The 19,961-nt window shown below is 46.1% G+C and overlaps 1 protein-coding gene across 4 annotated transcripts in view; it reads right to left on the bottom strand.

The window, feature by feature from the left end:
* Positions 1–19,927, bottom strand: part of LOC117238020 (focal adhesion kinase 1) — a 37,832-nt gene extending 17,905 nt beyond the window's left edge. For 2 of the 4 annotated variants that reach the window (XM_033502535.1, XM_033502533.1), the window contains exon 1: positions 19,616–19,927. The gene's annotated coding sequence lies outside the window, so the exon portion shown is untranslated. Of the gene's footprint in view, positions 1–1,380; positions 1,875–10,395; positions 10,741–19,615 lie in introns of those variants that run through there. The other 2 variants (XM_033502531.1, XM_033502534.1) reach the window with 2 other exon arrangements.
* Between the last annotated feature and the right edge of the window lie 34 nt (positions 19,928–19,961).

Below are 19,961 nucleotides of genomic sequence, written 5' to 3' on the forward strand. Positions count from 1 at the left end.
TTGTTACGCGATTTGCGAGCAACTTCCAAAACCGATAGAGATCTCGCGTGCACTCGCATACGTCTATGAGGACGAACCTAACCTATCCCAAAGGCAGGGGCACCGCCTAATCCTGGCCACAGATCTTCCAGTTCCGTCACGTAAATTCCGCCAGAACCGGACATAAACATGAAACTATTCAGTCGAGATATCGACTGATCGTTCCACGAAAATACGGGAACAGTATTTCCTGGAGCGAATTCAAACTTTCATCGCATTCGAAAAATACCCTGGCAACAGAGGAATTCTCTTGCAACGAGTTTGACTCGAGTACTTTCGAGAAACGAATATCTATGTTGGAATGTAGTTTATGGCGAATGGATGAGAGAGATTTAATTCGTAAAAAAGCTCGCACGACTCCCGGTAAGGCATGCAATCTATTTCAAGATGGACACCACCCACGTCTGTCTGCAGTCTCCGCAGGGCCGACTACCGCAGTGTTATTCCCGTTGGTACAGTAATTAGCCTGCAAGCTCCGCGAACATTTTCGCGATGCTAAACGCTCCGTCTACGTCGGCGAAAATCGGCTTTCTTTCGCTTCGATGCATATGCGTATTTAGAGATAAGAGTGGTCGTGTTAATGAAATTCAGAGGGGTCCCGCAGGATCGAACGACTATTCGATTAATCCACGTTTAAACGTAGGGAAACCAAATAGTCTGAGGGAACGAAACGTGTTTTATCAGAGACGGCTTCGTAATAGTTCATAAATATTCTCGAGAGCATTTTCCGGCTTAAAAAAGTATCGCAGGAGAAAAGCGTCCCTGGGACGATATAAAGTTACATTCGCGTCGATTCGGTTAACTAGACGTTCTCCTGGACTGGAGAAATAAAACCGTTTCTAAAATTATACGATTCACAACCCGGAGAACTTTCGAGGAACTTTAAGACTTTGTCCCTATAGTTACCTCTTAACGATGCTATAAGATTTGATGCTTCGATACTTGGAATAAGCGATTAAATAGTGGCGGTTTATGCGCGAAGAAATTCGAGTCGAGAAAAAGCATCGTCGAATCGAAAGAACGAGGACACTTCTGTGAAAATTCGAAGCGGCTAGTGACGATACACGCGTGCTCAGCGCACGAATCCAGCGTGCGCTCGATTTTGCGAAACGTAGCCAAGCTCGTGTCGCTGACCGAATCAAGGTCGTGCAACCTTGACACGGCGCTTCGAAATCTTCCTCCTCTCTTCGTCACCCACCCACTGGTTCGTACTTCACCTTCGGCTACTTCCTGTCGCATACGTGCCGATATATGTATCGCGATTCTTTCCAACTCCTGACATGACAAACCCGAGTACCGCACACTTCGTACAACTTTCCTTCCCAGCCAGTTTTTGGTTACCTTCATCGGTTCCTATCTCATCCCTCGAACCACCTCGTCTTCCCTTATCGCTCTTCGAAACTTCACTTGAATTCACATATCGATGTCACGTATAAAAGTGGAGAACTTCACAGGAAGACGTAGAAGCCGCGCAAGCGAACACAGGACGCAAAGAGGGAACACCGGCTCGTAGCACGCTTCCAAAGGACGCGCAGGACGCGCAGGACGCGCAGGACGTAAAGGGCAAGTAGCGCGGATAGCACCGGGTTTCAGATTGGCAAGTTTCGTGGAACGCGATACGCAAACGTGTCGTGACCTTGGCTCGGTGTTGGGAATCCGCGAAACACAGGCGAATGGACGGCTTCGGTGGACAGCGGGGTGAATTCCCGGAGCGGAATCGTTGCTCGAAAACGAGCGCCTAGCAACAGCGTATCGCGAGAACGACGCGCGCTCGTCGTCTCCTCGGTTGCGTCAGGTATACGTTTTGCCGGTTCAAGGGGAGCAAGCGCTTTGCTGGGTGCGGCAGCCTGCGCCGCGACGCCCGGCGTCCTTCCCCCGGTACGGCTCACCCACCGAGCCTTTCTCCCTTCATCCCTATCTATCGGCCTCCCTTGGTTCGTCGGCCGCCTACCCTCGATCCTGACACGGCTCGCAACCCCCGACACACACGATTCAGGGGCGAACGTTTGCGTCCGATCCTGCGAGTTCTCCTCTCCCCTGTCCTCCATATTACCGTTCCTTCTCATTCTCTCTATTACCCGTAGACCGTTTGTCACGGTACACGCAACTATTTGCATCGAAACGAAAGACAGTTGTTCGCATTTTTCAGGATTGCGACAGCTTCCAGGGTAAGTATCAAAGGGTTTGGAAAATTGGAAAGGGCTGGAAATGGACTAGTTCGAAGATTGCGAGTGTTTTCTCCTTGGCAGTTTCGAGCGGTAGGATTCCGCGCGATGCGTTGGATAGAGGTAGCCGCGAACTCGCTGGCGAAGCATCCGGCAACGTCTGCCAGCGTTTCGAACGTTTGCCAATGCGGTAGCCGCAAGTTCGTTTGTATCTGAACGAGCAAAGATCACGTGCCATTTGCCAAATTAGTTTCATGCTTGTTATCGAACCGTTCGAATTAATTTCGGCGGTGATTTCGTAATAGCTGCGCTTCGACACGCTGTGGAAACTCGGGGTTTCGCGTAAGGATGCGTCCCTGAGCGAAGGACAAGCTCGGCATCCCCCGGAGAGTCGAGCACTGGAATAACCGCAACATCGGCCGACCCCACGGAGAAGCATAATCGACGAAATTAACTCGATTACTCTCATACAATGTTCGCGCGTCCTTGAAACCTACGTTGTCGAGTGTTATCGTCAGACTAGCCTAACATTTCGCAAGTTCGAAAACAAGAGCTTTCTCAGACTGCCTGTAAACGCGTTCATTCTATTTCCGAAATAATCCTTTAAACCTGGAAAATATTAAGCCTGTCCAAGCTGTACGCTACAGCTATATACGTACGTGTACAAACGGACTGAGAAAACAATTTACCGTCAGAGCCGTTCGTTTCGCGCACAGCGACGAGTTAATTCACGTGGTTATTTTCACGAGAGACGGGTCGCGCGATAATGTGAAACTACGATGCATCGAGTGGCCGGAGAGGTACGTCCCTGATAGCTGAACAACCCTCGAGAGCCGCTAGCCGGAATAGCCGCAACCCCGTTCGAGCCTATGCGCATATATAACTCTCACGCTACTTCCTGTGACTACGAATGCAATATTCACTGTGACCGAAGTGTGCGCGTTGCAGCTCGCCTAGGTCAGAGACCTATCCGCAACCTCTTGAAAATTTGCGCGTACCTGTGTGTCTGGCTGGCACGTTGTATGCCTGTATATCGGGACGTTCGAGTGACTGAAACCACGATTCGTACATATTGATCTGATTGAATATCGTTAGAAACGCTGGCGATGCGACCACGAATATCGGAAGAATATTCGCAACAGCAATGCCCTAGCAAGTTGTGTCTTTCAACGATATTATATTCGACCACGTGCTGCTCACAACCTGTTACGACATCCAGTCGGATCGATACGTTTGTAGTAACGCGAGTTACGTCGTCAGGACTGCCTGGGCAGGATTTAACGATCCGATGGGGTATAAGATTATCGCGTGGACAGACGAAATGTCAAGGTTTAATTAATCCTTTTCGTAGACAATTTAATTATCTTTGCAACGGGATTTGTCCGTCACACGAGATTAATACGGTATACAGGGGAAGGTAGACAACGAAGTTATGGACGAAATCAAGTCGACTTTCGCGACTCTGTTTCGCAAATACTGTCGTCCGCCTTTTGCGAGCCACGATAGCGAAGCAATTACGCCATCCTCTTCCGCTAGTCGTTTTAAATAACCAAAAGAGCTTGCGAGCTCCGATAATTGTTACTTTCGACGAAGGGTTGGGAACCGGTCTCAGGCTTCGGCTGGATTGACTTTTTGTTTCGAAAGTTATAACGGCGAAACTTTCGCCAACCTCGGTTCTTCGGTAACTCTGGAAATTAGGAACGATTTGGTTCTTCATCGTCGACGTAATATTCCGTCGAAATAAGGGTCTGTGTCAGAGTCTCGATATCGACGAGTTTCAACAAGACAATTAAGACGAAATGGAGAAGCCACGATACTAATAGGTACGTATACCCTGTTCTCCTATGAGCCTAATTCGATTTATCTGTCGATTGGCGTGTTATCATCGAACACAGACGCTCGCGAGCTAAGATAGACGCGAGATAGGAAGTATTTGGAGTAATCGGCCGAGAAACGAGAACAGAAATTGCGTGTTGGAGATGCGTTCTAGGACGCGATAAACTCGCACCAGGGAAAGCAATCGCTATCTATGGTTTTTCTCTTGTTTGAAACGACGACGATAGTATGCCCTGTCGATTCCCGGGAAATTAAAGTCTCTCCTGTATAAAGCCGGCGGCGAATAGACGAACAACAGAGATGACAGGAAGAATTCGTAGGTTTCGATACCGTCAATATCCTAGAATTCCTGGCACGTACGTAATCTTGACGCGCTTGCATCCTGTACGACAACTTCGATTCGGAATAATACCACGGAGAAAAATGACGTCGGCTATACCGCGATCGATTCCCCCTTTCCTCTCTCTTCCATTATTTCTCTTCGACAATTTCTCTCCGCCTTTTTCCTTCTCGATGAAAATGGGAAAATTCTCCAGTTGGCTCCGTGGTTTAATGGAGAACCTTCTCTCGAAAATTCATCGAGAAAGCGAGAGAGGCACGATTTCGTCGGCGAGATAAAATATTTAATTTTGTCCAAAACGGGTGAAGCTGAAGCTCGAGGACGACACGTTCGAGAGCATTATCGCCCCAGCCTGGACGAGTCTCGCCCCTTGTTCATCGTTAGATACCCTTGTTGATACGCGACTGCCCTGTCGAAAAAGGGAGATTCTCCCGCCGCGCTGTGTATGTATATGTATCTCCGATGCAAATTAGTGTGCGACGAGAGAGCATACTGTTTTTCATGCATCCCTCTCCGATCCCTCTTCAACCCCTCTCTTGGCCGTCCAGTCCATTCCATTCGTTTTCTTCTTTTTGGATTGGCCTCGTGAGAACGTTGAATTATCGATCCGTGGCTAGTCCAGAGGCATCGTCGCTGACAGCTGCCGCGAGCACTGACGAGAGATTAAAGTATTCCGCAAGGCAACGCGGAGAAACGACTTTCGCGTGAGAAGCTTCTCCGAAACGCCGCGTCACCATGATAAGGTTTCATGATTTTAGGCATTGCATGTTCCTCGATCCCGTCGAGCCCCGTTTCTTCGGAGGTGCATTTTTTCACGAGAGAGTTTCAGCGGTAATTACATGACTGGATGCACGACACGGCCTTGAACTTCGAACCGTCGCGCCATGCACCGATATGGCGGCAGGAGGCACACACGGTGTGTCGCGCATATACGCGTCATCCGGTCCGCGACCGACAACGAGCAACGATTCCTTCCCTGCCATCCCTTATCATTTACTTATCGTCCCTGTCTTTCCTGTCGGCTCGTTCGTTTTATTATTACGCATCGAGACAAACAGATTACAGTTGCGTGGACGTGGGCTACGCGGAATATTTCGGTCCCGACTGACATTGCACGCGACCGGCTCTATCCGCCACGATATCGTCTATCGTTTGACGTAAGTTACGATTATAAAAACAAGATAATCGTGGCTCCAATTCTTTTCGTGGAACGAAGCTTGTCGTAATTATCGCGGAACTGATTTTTTTTTTAATGGATATGAGAAGCACCGCAAAGATTGTGCGATTCGAATCTACGCAACGAGGGTATCGCGGGTCTTGGGAAAATTCACGTGGATCTCACTATAAATCGCTAATTGGCCAACGCATTTCCATGGACGTGTGTTCGAATCGAGCTCACGGTTCATTAATTCCCTCGTTTCTGCTCGATATGTTCGAGTTTTAGAGGAGGTAGCGACTATGAATTTTCCCGTGGCCGATAGATACGGTACGCAATAGCGACAATTTACGAGAAGGGAAACGCTGAAAATTATGAAATTGCTCGCGTTCTCGTGAATCAACGAGTTAATTCATATCGACGAGGCTCTCTCCTTTTTCGCACGGCTCGATAGCATAGATGATAGATGCGGCTCGTGTATCGCGTAAGAGCAGAAGCGGTCCGTTGTTCCCGCCACCGCTTCACAGAACAAAACGAACCGAAGAGTAAATAAAACGCCGATAGATTCGCGGCGCGTTACGATCCATGGACAAAAGTATCTCCAAGTTCATCGAACTAGGCGCGCGCACGATAGCCGAACAATGGCCATCGAGCGTTCGGATGCGTTTCGTCCCGTTGGGAAACAAGCAACACCGGCTCCACGCATCGCTACTTTCACACGCGGTTTCCACAAGTCCTATTCTATCCTTCCCGTCGTTCCGCTCGATTGAGCGACGTGGACTACCGAATTTAGGTTGATTTATGCTTATTATACGGCGCGAATCATCACGCAACGGCAACATTACGTACCGTACGGTGGCGGATAGCGTGAACGGTCTCGTTTAAAGCCCGTGTTTCAAAATTCTATCGTACCGGTGCCGTTCCGTTAGCGCTATGTCCACGCTTATACGAACAGCCCTATCTTATTTTTCGCATAATATAAAAATGTTTATTGGAACAGAACCGTGCCGTAACCGTGCCGTGCCGGAGAGGATAATATAAATCCACCTTTATGCGGCGTTCAATCGCAACGCGTTACGTCGGCCTACAATTAACGGATCGAGCGTCAAGCGGGTGAAGGTAAGAGGATTACCGCGAGACAGGATCATCCGTCGGAAGCGGAGCACCTAATTACCTCTTGTACCGTTCAAGGTTCCGAGATAATTTTTTTCCTTTAGATTGAACAGGATGCGAACAGGTTTTTCGATACAAATATCTTCGGAACCCGACGTAAAATTGTATTATCAATTCTTGTTTGTTTTAGCGATGGCAAAATGGTTAGGAATGCGAAAAAGTCGAACGACCGTTACGAATACGTCTGATCGGAGGCTGATACTCAGTGGCCATAAACGATACCGTGTATGGCCTATCGCGGCACTTCCGGTCCCCGGCGTGACGGACACGGACGCGTTCGAGTGGATATATGTGAGGAATACAGACAGACTCGCGTGTCGAAGGTGTATAGCGGTGGTTTTGAAAAATGTATACGTGCCATCTCGCAGCTGCGCCCTCATAATTATGCGTTGAGCATATTCGGCGAGTGACGACGGTGGTCCAACATGGCGGTACGCGTCGTGTGCTTACTCCTTTTCCTTTTTCGACGGTTATTGACAGGTGATTCAACGGATGGAACATCGGACGATTGTTCTTTCTTCGTAAGCGTGTTCCGTAAGCAACTTTCAACGACACGTGGCAAGAAAAGGGTTGCGATAAAAAAAAAAAAAATAAAAGAAAAAAGACAGAAACGAAAATAGACACGTAACAAATACGGGAGCAGAGAATAGGGATATGCGTAATATCGCTATCGTCGTCCACGGAAACAGTCATCGCGAGTCTAAACGATCTTGGTCGAATCACGAGGACTTCTCTGAAAACCAAGCTGAAGCATGTTCGCTTCTGCTACAGATTTAGCCGAGTCTACCCCTCTTCGTAGCTGCGAACTCGAGCGGAATCGTCGAGTCGGACACGCTACCTCTACCACGAGAAACAAAGAGTTTCCGCGGAATTTTTTTTTCGGCTCGTTAATCGCCAGCGATTCCACGCTCATCGTGGCGAGTTCGCTCGAAACGTTGCCGTTATTCTACCGTTCACGATTGCTCCTTTTTGCTACGGATTTAGAACCTTGGGAAAGGGAATAGCAAAACGCGAGCATAGAAGAGAGGCGTGGCCGGCCCTAAGCATTACCATCGCGACGCGTCACAGGAAACCGCACGGTTCTTCGTCTGCCTTTCGAAGGGATCCTGTGAAACGCAACCTAAGGCGCGACTTCTTTGGAAGAAAACAATCGCGCGTTATGCGCGCTCGGCATTAAAACGACTCGCCCTTTTTGGAAAGACACGAGACTGATTCGTCTTGAAAATACGCGCGGCAGCTTCGAATTGGCTATGCGATAATTGCAAATTAGACGTAAGTACGTAGGCGGGTGGCCCTCGTTCTACTTACCACCGGGTTACGTTTCGTTCGAAAGAATTGCGAATCTCTTTTAAAACGAGGCGGTCTAACTTTTAACGAGTCTGAAATTACGCGGCTTATATTTACCGATGAAAAAAGAACGAGTTTCGTTCTAGCTGGAACCAAAGCTCTAATAAACTTCAATGACGTAGGAACACGCGCAGTCGGAGTATAAATCTCGATCTTGGCACTGGCGCACGGTGCAATAAAACAAAGATCGCGCGTTCGTATACGATTCGCGTATTTGTATTCCAGCACGAGCACGTATCGATACCCTTGCCGCTTATAACTGGTCGCGCACGGTCGCGAGCGAGCAGAGACGAGCGAGCTGGCGAGCGAACTAGTCGGCGCGTGAACACGCGCGTACACCGCGTGTATCTCGTCGACATAGATACGCAGAAGCAACCAGCACAGAAACAAGACGCTCGTGTATATAAATAGCTAGTTAGGGTCGATGGACAGGCTAAAGGGGCGGACGCGAATCGTGAGAGTGTGGATTCATTTACCTGCACCAGCGATCAGCGGATCGGTCACGCTCGTCAATAAAAAACGACTCGTTGGCCAAAATCTTGGCCGGTTTGCGCTTCCTGGTGCCAACAAAATTGCAAATGATCGTATGAATCGAATGTACGTTATAAAGTATCGTTTTAAACGGTAACGAGCATGAACGAGTCGTAAAACAAACGCGGATGATTCGACGTTAAGACGGGTGATGGAAAGTAACAGAGCGTAGAAACAGAATGAAACGAGGGGTGATAGTTTGATATTGTTTCAGATTCGATAAAGGGGCGAAGTGACGAGTCGGATATCTCGAACCTTGTTCCTTGTTCGACCATAGACGTCGGGACTTTAGTCATCGAGGAAATGTCAATAATCGGTACGTTGATGCAACTAGGTTCGGAGGAGACATTGGCTGGATTTTAAAAAACAAACATACACGAAATCGTTGATCGCATTACAGTCTATGTGTTTCTCGCCGTGGAATAGAAACTTTCTCTATTCGGATTGCGTGGCATTTTACCTGACGCGTTCTGTGAATCATTCTTCCGAGAGACGGATGAGCAAAGGCATAGTGGCATCGATCTAAAAGTCGATATGAAAGAATTGTACACGCCAGAAGGATTCCAGAAGAATTTTGAGACATTTTCGTCGCCCGTGTCCTATTTCTTCTTTCTGTTTCGTTCAATCCACGTGACAGTTGGGAGGAAACGAAGCGGCGAATGAAACGAACGTCAGACGCTAGGCTGGCAACCGTTTCGTTCGGTTGAAGCCGAATCGATCGACTGATCTCGTCATCGGACCGTGCCCAGCATTCCCGTTAGACGCTTACGTACAGTCTATGAATGTCGGTCGAAACTGAGAAATCAAAATCGTCGAAGAAATCGTAGGTGTAAATCCATGGAAGAACCAATTGTACGCGATCGAGGTCTTCGAACTTGTGTTTTCCCGATTGTTTCGTCGCGTGAAAAGCCGACGGAGAATGGCGAACAACAACACGACATCGAGGACAAGCTTGTGTGTCGTGAAGAGGTTTTCAGTTGACCAACGTGTATACGTATAACGTACGTCGATGAGGCGCGTATTGTGCTCGGGTGAAACGCGAGCAAACGGTTGGATGTCGCACTAGCGAAAGTTTGCCGTGACAGAAAGCTCCGATAAGACTACGAGGAAGCGCCGTTTATCGAAAATCAGACGACAGACTGCGCGAGAGCCGCGAGTAGGCCACGGATATCGTGGAAAACTGCCAACCCTTTGCCGAGATAATGGCACGGCAATCGAACCTCCGACGTTTGTCGATGTAAATAAAAATATTCTCTAACTTTACGTAAGACACGTAAGTAAGCATTGCTAGAAGCATGACAACGATGACGAGTTTTATATACCGAAGAAGAAATTATCGCTTCTCGTTACAATGACGAAAGCGTGACAACGTCCGTATTACTTCACACGGAATTAACGCCACTTTGTGCGGCTTCTAGCGGCCCCAAAATGGGCATAAAGAGACGATAAAAATACGACGATTATTTTCGGAACGAGTCATGGAAGCCGGTGCACCAATCACGAACCTCTGGCTCCGACCAAGCTGGTGGACTACGCGTACGTTGCTAACCATAACACTATTAATTTTCAACGGTTTCTTCCCGCCACGCTAGTTAGGCGCGTTCCTCAATCAAGACCATTTCGATGTATTTCGCTCCAATTATTTCGGTCTATCTTCTAATTGCACTTCGCTCGATACTTTATCGGCTCTTTCGACCCCGTTGGAAATTCTGTTGCACATCTCCACCAAAATTCCTCGATCGCCCACGATCGACACGAAACCTCTAATTAAAACGTTTCTATCAGGCATGATCACTCGTATCGTTTACCTTGGATGATCCCGATCGATTCGCGCGCGATCGATGCTAGCAATCTCATTGGTTAAACCGGAGACACTAGTGACCACTCTGTTATCGAAGTTACCCCCGCGAAACGTTGCGCGTAATCGATGACACGTTCCGACGCGAGATCGCGGCAGCCGATCGACGTCTATCACTGGCATCGGTCGACTGATAACTCGATGACGTTTCGTTGAATGGCGCGAAGCGGAAGATCGAACAGCGACGTCGAGAGGAAAAAAACGCGAGACGGAACGCGACGGAAGACGAAAGACGGAGGGTGTGGGCCTCGTTTCTTTCGCCTCTTCGATGTAAGCAGCCTTGCAGCGAACCAGCGACTGTCTCTTCTCTATGAGAAGCTACCGTGTCTCTCACACACGCACTTCTCGCTCACGCACTTCGCTCTCTATCCCTCTCCATCTGGTTGCTCCTCCCTCTCTGTTTCTCTCTCTTTCTCTCTCTCTTTCTCCCTCCCTCCCTCCCTCTCTCTCTCTCAGGCCGCTGCTCCCTCGCACCAGTTAACTCTACCGTTCCCTTGCACTGACGCGCAACGGACCCTTCGTCCTCGTCGCTCTCACCGTTTCTCTACTCTTCTTACTCTCTCCATTCGTTCTTTCTTCGCCGGCTACGCTTTCGTTGCTCTCTCGTTCACGCACTTCGTGCCTCTTCCTCTTTCTTTCTTCATTACCGATCCTCGCCGTCGCGATCGTTCTCTTTCCTTTGCACATGCGACGAGCGTGCGAGCATACGGGAATCTTCGCGCGTTCACCTTTTTACCTTACGGCCGCTTGATTATTTGCTCATCCATGAAACGAAGAAAGTGTGCGTGAACGCCGCTCGGGCCTTGAATATCGCGGGGGTAGCTGCGTGGCATGGTCGGGGCGATACGCGACAGGTGTTGCCGCGCGACAACCTCGCCGATGCACGTCGAGCACGTGGGGCAGCCTGCTTCAGACATGCCTCGATACCTTCGATGAGTAATAACGAACCGCTGTAGCGCTGTATTATTCGATTATCGAGAGATCGTAGGAAGCTGACTCGGGTCGTTGAAATATACTCGTATTACGAATTTAATCGTCATTTCCACTGATTTTCGATGATGTCATTTGGATAATGGAAATTGAGAAACGAGATAAAATCAAAGAGCCGTGGCGCCAGGAAGTGTCGTTTCGAACGGCTAGTAAATTCATCGGCTTTTTCGTCGCGGCAACCTTCTTCCGTTCCGCTGCGAGTAAATTAATATCGATCGGGCTTCGGATCGTAAGTATGGGATCCGTAAATATTTGATGTTTGCCCAAACCGGAGAGCTCACGCGAAATTGAAATTCACGGATAAATTTCATTTACAAGCAGCAGGATCATCCCTGATGGAATTGTCGTCCTACCGGTCATGGCTTGTAAAGTAACGCGTTTTTTAACGCGTTCTTTTTCGAAGTTCCAACTCAAAAACACGCAAACTGCGATAGCTAGATGTAAATAGGGGAAGGGTCCAGGTTCGGTTGGTTGGTTCGAATGACACGGCCATTGTCATGCGAAACTCGAAAGGGGCTCCTTTACGAGCGGCTAGCTAACGTCAAGCAGTCATGTCTGCTCTTCGGTTCGCTGGATATTAAATTCACCTAGGAATTCCACTTCTCTTTACGAACAAAGCTTCAGGGCGAGAAAAGACAGACGCGAGGTTTGGATCGTTCGTACTTTTTACGGTGCCTTAAATTTCGAGATCTCAATATACCCGCATCGTCTAGTCCACATACCAGATAATCTTCGGCGCGAACAAATCGATTCGAACGATGGAATACCCTTTCTAATATGGCAAAGAAGCACAGAAACGACAAGCACAGAACGAGCTAGATAGCGACAGATCACCAAATCGTTGGTGAATGCGAGCAATTTGAAACGAAGCTAAGTAATTCGAGGAAAATGTCACACGAGAAAACAAAATTTACAAAATTTACGAAACAAAAATCGTATATCGCGTGTCTGCAAAAGCACACTTTGTAAATGGATCGCGCGCGGCGACGAAAAGAGTGATCCAAAATACAGGCAAACTATCACGTGAGAGGAGACAACTGTGGAAAAAACGTGACACGTTATTCTTTCCATCGAAAAATATTTTTGCATACTTCCCACGCAGATTGAGCTTTTAAGGTCAAATGAACATTCGAGAAAGAGCTTTCTCTGGCAAGGATTGAACGAAAAAAAATTCACGGGGCTAGACTCGTGCAATTTGTACACGGTGAAACGAGTCGGGTAGCTTTGCTCCTTTGAAAATTAGAGCAATAGAGAAGACAATAGAAAAGTGGCATATAAAACGGGAAGAGAAAAGAGGTGTTTGTACGGAGTCAATTGGTCGAGGATGGGACCACACTCGTGCGCCTACCAATGACGAAGAAACAAAGGGCAAGGAAAGAAACGCAGCATGATACCGCGTGCATCGCTTTTCTTCTTCTGCTGCCATTTCTCCCCTGCTGTTGCGTATCGCATGGAAACTCGGCTGTGTTTGAACCGCGTGTCGACACAGCTGCGAAACTTACGACAACGTGCAGGTCTTGCCTCGCTGTCCGTACGATCAGCAATGGAAATGTCTGTCGTCTGTCGGCAAACAGCCTCGTTAACGCTCCATTTTCTCCCGTGGGAGCGGGTGATTAATATTTATGCATTCCCTTCTACACTAGCTCGCACCAGTTTCCGATCGCAAAAACCTCTGGCAAGTACCGGAGACGATCAAAGGACTAGTAATCAACAATATCGTTAGCCGATGAAGGTGTAAAGCATTTTTGCAAGGTGCAATATAGGTATAGGTATAATTTTTTAGGAAAGACTACAGATATTTCACGATTTGATTTTTAGAATAATATACAGTAATCCACGCAAATATGTCGACATTCGTAAAAACTTTTACGAAACATTTTGAAATTTCGTTATCGTCGTAACGAGACCCGAAATGTTTTGTGTGTCACATACAGTACATATATAAAAGTCTCCTATGGCTGATATCCAAATATTTTTACGAGTAGTTATAGATATATATTGGATATTCGCATCAGTCCGCGGCAGTTACCAGTAAAAAACAGGAAACCGAATATCTCCGAAGTTTGTGATTGGAATCTTGACTTATCCCGGTCATAAACGCGAGGTATCGTAAATACCGGACTAAAACTGCATAGAAATGATAGATCTGAGAAAAAAAATAGCGTTGAAGTCACGTTCATATCATAAACTCTATCCACGTCGCGGTGCTTAACGCAGCCACGACGGTGTGCTCTCCTAAACGAGAGAAGACGAATCAATTGAAATTCATTAAAGTTCAACCTCAAACCGTGATCTCGCGTGTCCGTGGACGAATAGGACGCAACCAGAGTGCCCGTTTATCGCTATACCAATCGGCTATTAGTCGGCCGAGAATTTTTAATTCCGAACAATGGGCGTATCAGCGGCGGTTTTTCTTTCGTGGATCGCACAATAGTGACGCTGCTCAATGGTTGAGTCACCGTGTATAAACTACCTCCCACGATAAACGCGTGCAACGGTGACAACAACGCCACGAACAGAAGAAAAGAGAAACGAGAAGACGAAACGGAGGCAACGTTTCACGCGGCCAGTACTTTACGCCAATTTGCGGCCTAGACATTCTGAAAAGGATGTTCCTGATAATATGGAAAACGTTGAACTCCGTGGATAAGGTCAAGCGAGTTCGTCGTTCCTCGTGTGTCTGCTTACAATGGCTAATAGGCTGCACGTAGACACACGGGCCTATGTATACGAACAGCGAAGAAGAAAAGCACCGTGCAAACGTCTGTCTGGCTGCTTTGCACCGCTCGCACCAAGGAAAACTTTACTAACGAAAGTACAGTAATTGCCTGGTAACTGGATCACGCTGGATGGCCAAAACGAATCACGGTTCTCTAATGCTCGTTTAAACTGCTTCGATAAGCAAACTTTCGAAAATGCCGGCTCTCGTTGCCGATTTTATGCCGAACAAATTCAATCGTACGTTCTTTCGTAATTCCTTGATACAGAGAGTAGTTCCTGGCAGTTATTCGTCATAATTATTTGCGAAGCTTCGCAGCACGTAGCAAAGAGGATCTAGCAACGAGGAAAAGTCGGATAAACGCGGTCACAAGGGTATGAGAAGAAGTAGGAAATAGGAAGTAAGCAACTCTTCGGTAGAGAAGACTGCGAGATGGTAAATAAATCGAACGTCTGAATAGTCGTAGGACTCTCCTCGTTTTCGTTTTTCCGTCTTTTCACGAAAGAATTGGAGCCAAAGTTCTAAAGGTATAAAAGTAGCGCCAGTGTCGAGATGCCGATCCGAGAAAATACGAGGGCGAAGAATTTTGTGTGTCGATAAAAGAAAATATCGCGCCATTCGATATAAGAAAAAAGTAGAAGAAAGGAACGAATTTCTTGACGAAACTTAGTTACTCTAGTAGTAGAGAACTCATCGAAAAGGCAGGAAATTAGGGAAAAAGAAAGAAGAAGAAAAAAAAGAAGATAATCGTCACAGCGATAGCAGGATCGGTCGGTAGCTACATTACAGTCGATTAGTATATCAGTAGGTAGATCGTGAAGATTAAGAGTACGTTGATTAACGAGATCGGTAATTAATTGCTCTTCTATCTCACGGATTCTACCGGAAAAGAGAAACGCGGCGCGAATCCTTGTACTTCTATCGGGAAGCAGCGTTAATTACCGTGGTAAAATTACTGATATCATCTTGGTAATCCGGTTAAGACACCGTCGACTACTGCGCAGCAAATTATTTCCACCGGAAGCTCGTGCGTTTCGCGGTTGTCGTTCGTGTGTTTCTGATCATCTTTATTCTAGTAACCACTCCAAGCTATGACTCTTACGACTTGTTAACAAATGTACTCGTTTAATCTCCTATTCCTTACATTCGCGCGACACCCATGTTTGAAATATATAAAAGATTAGCATTTACTTCGATAAACACTGATAAACGGTAAAATAAATTCGCTTCGTAACGTACCACGCTAGTTACTATAGTTGTAAACGTTACAATATAACCAGTATTATAAATGGAACGATTACAGCTAGCAAAAGGTCGTAATTAACAGCGAAGATTTATCGTATTAAAACAGTAAAAAAGATGAGAGAATTTAAGACGGACAACAACCTTATCTCTCTCAACAGCAAAGGTAAAGGACTAGCGGATAAGATAAGGACGTATCGCGAAGGATAAACAGTGGCTCATGACAATGGTAGCCGTGCACCCCGAAGCTTCCGGTTTCGCCCATGAAAATAAAGCATCCCGTGCGCTCCTGCGCGACGTTAAGATAACGGCACATTCGTGAACGAGCTCTTATCGTCTGGCTGAAATCAGGAACGAAACAGAGGGAAGAAAAAGTCGATGCGACGCGGCGCGGTGGCTCGAACCGGAGGAAAATCGACCAGGCCACCTTGTATTCAAGCGTTCATCATTCTCGATGATCGTAACGTCGATTAATTAAGGATAGAATCCCGTGACCGGAAGTGAATGAGAACCACTCGAAGTGATCTATGTACGTAGGCGTAGTCCCGTGTTTCCAGTTTGTACGACGACTCCTCCGTAATGCTGTCGTCGATAAGAAAAATCTCCCGGAATATCACTATGGTATGGAATACTACCTGGTAGTACTACGATAACACGGGATATGTCGTTTCTATCCGAGGGTGACGAAATCGATCGAGAAATCGGGTTTCATTTGAAAGCGGACGCGAGACAACGAAATGGAATTTTGAGGTTAAGCCCAAGCGTAGGTACGAGAATTCTGCAGACTCGAAATTTAATATTTGACGTCAATCGAAGGATAGATAGTTAAGGTTACCCGATGCAGAAGCAGGTTCGGTTTGATCTGAGCGGAAAGCGCGGTGGTGGGAAGCGCGAAACAAGGGAAATACGTAGTTTCGATTACGTGTGCTCTAAGTTTCGCAGAGCATGCGCCATTAACTTCGACAATCAGCCGAAAACATATAAGAGGAAGGATCGATGGACTATCGCGCAAGAAAAATTCGCTGAACGCGCAACATTCTACGAAATATTTTTCGTGGTTAGTCGACAGCAGGAGGAAGACATCAGGTCACGATAAAAATTGCGCTCGATAAAACACGCTTCCCATTATTTTTGTCTTTCTTTAAACAACTGTCAAAAGAATTTTTATTGCGACACAATGCGCTACTCGAAGAGAAATTTATCTGCCTTGTGTACCGGTTGAATGCTCGCAGACGGTGCATTTCGGTTCATTTATAGGCACAGAATAGGACTTACAGCGTGACAAGCGAGACCCCACTACCCCTATTTAATTCCATATTACCCTTCCTGAAAGGAAAAAAATGAAAAAAAAAAAGAGGATCCGAGATCCGGTTCGAGGTCGATTCCCTCGACTTACGCGTTCAAGGTTGGAGCGTGTGACATGACCATTAAAACACAATAGATCATTTCGAGTCGGCCGAGCTGCTATATAATTAATTTAATAGAAACGCACGCGAGAATCCACGATTGTCTTCCTTCGTATGCTCGCGCAGCGGCTTCCCCGAAATTCGAAACTTGCATATAACGTTTCCCTCTCCAACTTATCGATACCTCAATTTTCGATACATATGTATGTGTGCAGCTATATAATAAAATGTAGATCGCTTCCAGCGCCTCCGCTCGTTTCATTTTGCTCGTGTAATTGCACATAATTATGCGACATTACGCGTTCCCGATCGGTGAAACGGATCGAATTCTTCCTCCGTTCTCTGTTATACGATCGACTGATATCAAAGCGCAACGAAGTACGTAGTATCCTTATTGCAACGTAACACCGGTGTCTCTATAGCCTATGCTTTAATCGTAAACTGAACAACGTTTCATCTATGGAAATACAGTTGTTAGCATTCTTGCTAATTGCTTAAATCTTTTTGCGGTAAATGTAATGCGTACGTAATATAGGGCGCATCATAGGAATTTCAGCGTAATAATGTTTGCGCGGGAAATTCAAACGAATCACAGAACGTACGTATATACCGGGCAACGATGACGGTATGCGGCAATTGGGAGCGCGAGAGCAATCTGCAGGTCAACTTGCTAGGAAATTCATTTAATAGGGAGGAACGAGACAAGGTGCCGCTACGATTGGTCGAGGACGATTGCATTGGTGTTTCTTTGTCCGTCGTGCGCGCAGGCAGTCGACCCTAGATGGGTTTAAATAGAGAGAACCGAGCAATTTTTTATACACCGACATCCAACGAAGCTGCCGCATTGCCTTTTCTTTTTCTTTCGTCCACGAATCTGAGACGAATCAGCAACACTAGCGTGGTGAACCGTTGATGTATCAGAATTTGCTTGGACATGAATTGCGTAACGCAGAGATAGTAAACCGGACAACCGAACCGAAATATCGTTGGTACATCGTGACCTTGCTGCTGTTAAGATTAATCTGCCGTAATGAGTTATCGTGTACCGATTATGTAATTTCGTCGCCAGCCACATCGATAGGCGTTACGTTCCCTTTTTTTTATTCCCTGTGTTCTCGCGTCGGTAGGAAGACGAGGAATGCCAGTTGCATTGGTATACGCCTCTTCTTGCCAGGGTTGTCGAGCACAGATGCACGCAAAAAGGAGAAGGTGACGAGAAAAAACGACGCGGCGCGCGAGAGAGCGTCGCGAATTCGCAAACACGTTTTCAAGAAGAGCCGCCGTGGCGAGCCTGCCGAGAGCGATCGATAAATTTAATTATGTGCGCCGACTGTTCTTTCACTAACTGCTGGAATTCTCTACGAACAATTCTCAGACTAGTTACGATGTTTCGAGGAGAAACGATAGCAGTGGTCGCATCATTAACGTCACGAATAATGATAAGATAACTAAAGGTGGCTGAAGTAAACACACCTGGAAAGATCTGGCTCGCGATCACCGACCCGTTTATAGTTACGTCATTTCCAAATCTCTGTCTGCAAGCTCATAATTTTATACAGTGGAATGAGGTTCAAAGGGGGGAGAATAAAAACGAATGTAATTAACTGCAATGGAAGTTACAGTTATGATACGTTATTCCCCTTTTTGACCGAGTGAACGATCTGTCGCGACACGTTCGATTCAATCACGTTTTAATCATTCATTTTTCATAAATACTTACACGTGCCACGTTGCCCACGTTTGATTTATTCTACGATATTACTATAAGAGATATACTATAAGAGCAAATTGGTAGTTCATATTCGTAACACTGCTTGCATAATATGGTTTCGTTCATCTTCTGATTGTTTTTAAGTTTTTTTAGGAGAAGCGTGTTTTATGTTGCTTCGCAATAACAGTGATAACAGATGTTTTAAAGTTATATAATATCTATGTAATAGATTCATATAATAATCTTTTTTCTTACATGTGGCTTTTATATATATATCTGAAATCTAGTAAGACCAATAGGTGTCCTTGTACGTACATGCGTTACAACACGTTACTCGCTGGTACAATACTATTATAATATATTATTGTAATATTTGTATTAGATCATTATTCTTTTATCGTCGAGTTAAACTTTATCACCTTGTTTTGTAATTTTCTATTATGGAAAGTGAAAGAGTTGAGGGGACGATGTTCGTCTGTCCCTTGCGTTTAGGCAATCCATTATCTTAAGAAAAATACAATTATTTTCCTTCTTTGGAAAGCAGAAAACAAAATACACGAGCAAAGATCGTAGGTAGAAATGAAATTTCCTGTATCGAAAAAAATTATTCCAATGTCCAGTCTCCGATTTCATTTACACCTAACATATCGGCATATAGTTAAACCATTAAGCGTTCGAGTGAAAGTTTGTTGGTAGTACCGAAAAATCAGAATTTAAAATAAATTGAGGACGGTCCCAAATGTACCGAATAGATTACGATGAACATTTTCGTTTCAATAGATCTGTGATACGCGACCTACGTAGAAAACATCTAGCAGAATGTCAGGAAGTAGGAAGCCCTTCCTGTCGCGTAACGATTATCTAAGGCATCCTATGTGTCATCCAACGAACCAACAGCAGCATTTTATGTAACACGATTCGTGTAATCGCGATCCTCTTTCGCCGGCGTAACTAACACACAGGGAGGCCTCAAAGATGGCCTCTTCTGTCGTTCGCTTATTAAATTTTATTATGCGTTATTTAAAAACTAGGACCACATTTTTCCACGTTTCTTTCGATCGTTAGTTTGAGAATAGAACAAAGAACAGTTATTTGTACTTACGATAACGACGAATCTCGTAATATTGCAGTGATCTGCTTCGAAAGCCCTCCTGTATCCACGACAAATCCACCACCTGATCCCAAACTTTCGAGATTGGAATACACGTTTCACTAACTGAATCAATTTCACACTTGAATATTTTAATAAAAAATAAACAGACGCAGGGTGTATAATCCAAGAATAACGAAGACACTGTGTCAAAGGAGAGTTCGTAAACAATACGCGAAACACCCGGGTCACCAGAAATTCGATCGGTCGCGATCAGTTGTCGTAAACACTGGCTGCCATGCTCCCTCGGCACCTGTCAATATCAGCGTACATTACTGCCATCTTGCAGCGCCTACAT

Source organism: Bombus vosnesenskii, unplaced genomic scaffold (assembly GCF_011952255.1).
Source record: "Bombus vosnesenskii isolate JDL3184/JDL3185 unplaced genomic scaffold, Bvos_JDL3184-5_v1.1 scf7180000013431, whole genome shotgun sequence".
Classification (NCBI taxonomy): Eukaryota; Metazoa; Arthropoda; class Insecta; order Hymenoptera; family Apidae; genus Bombus; species Bombus vosnesenskii.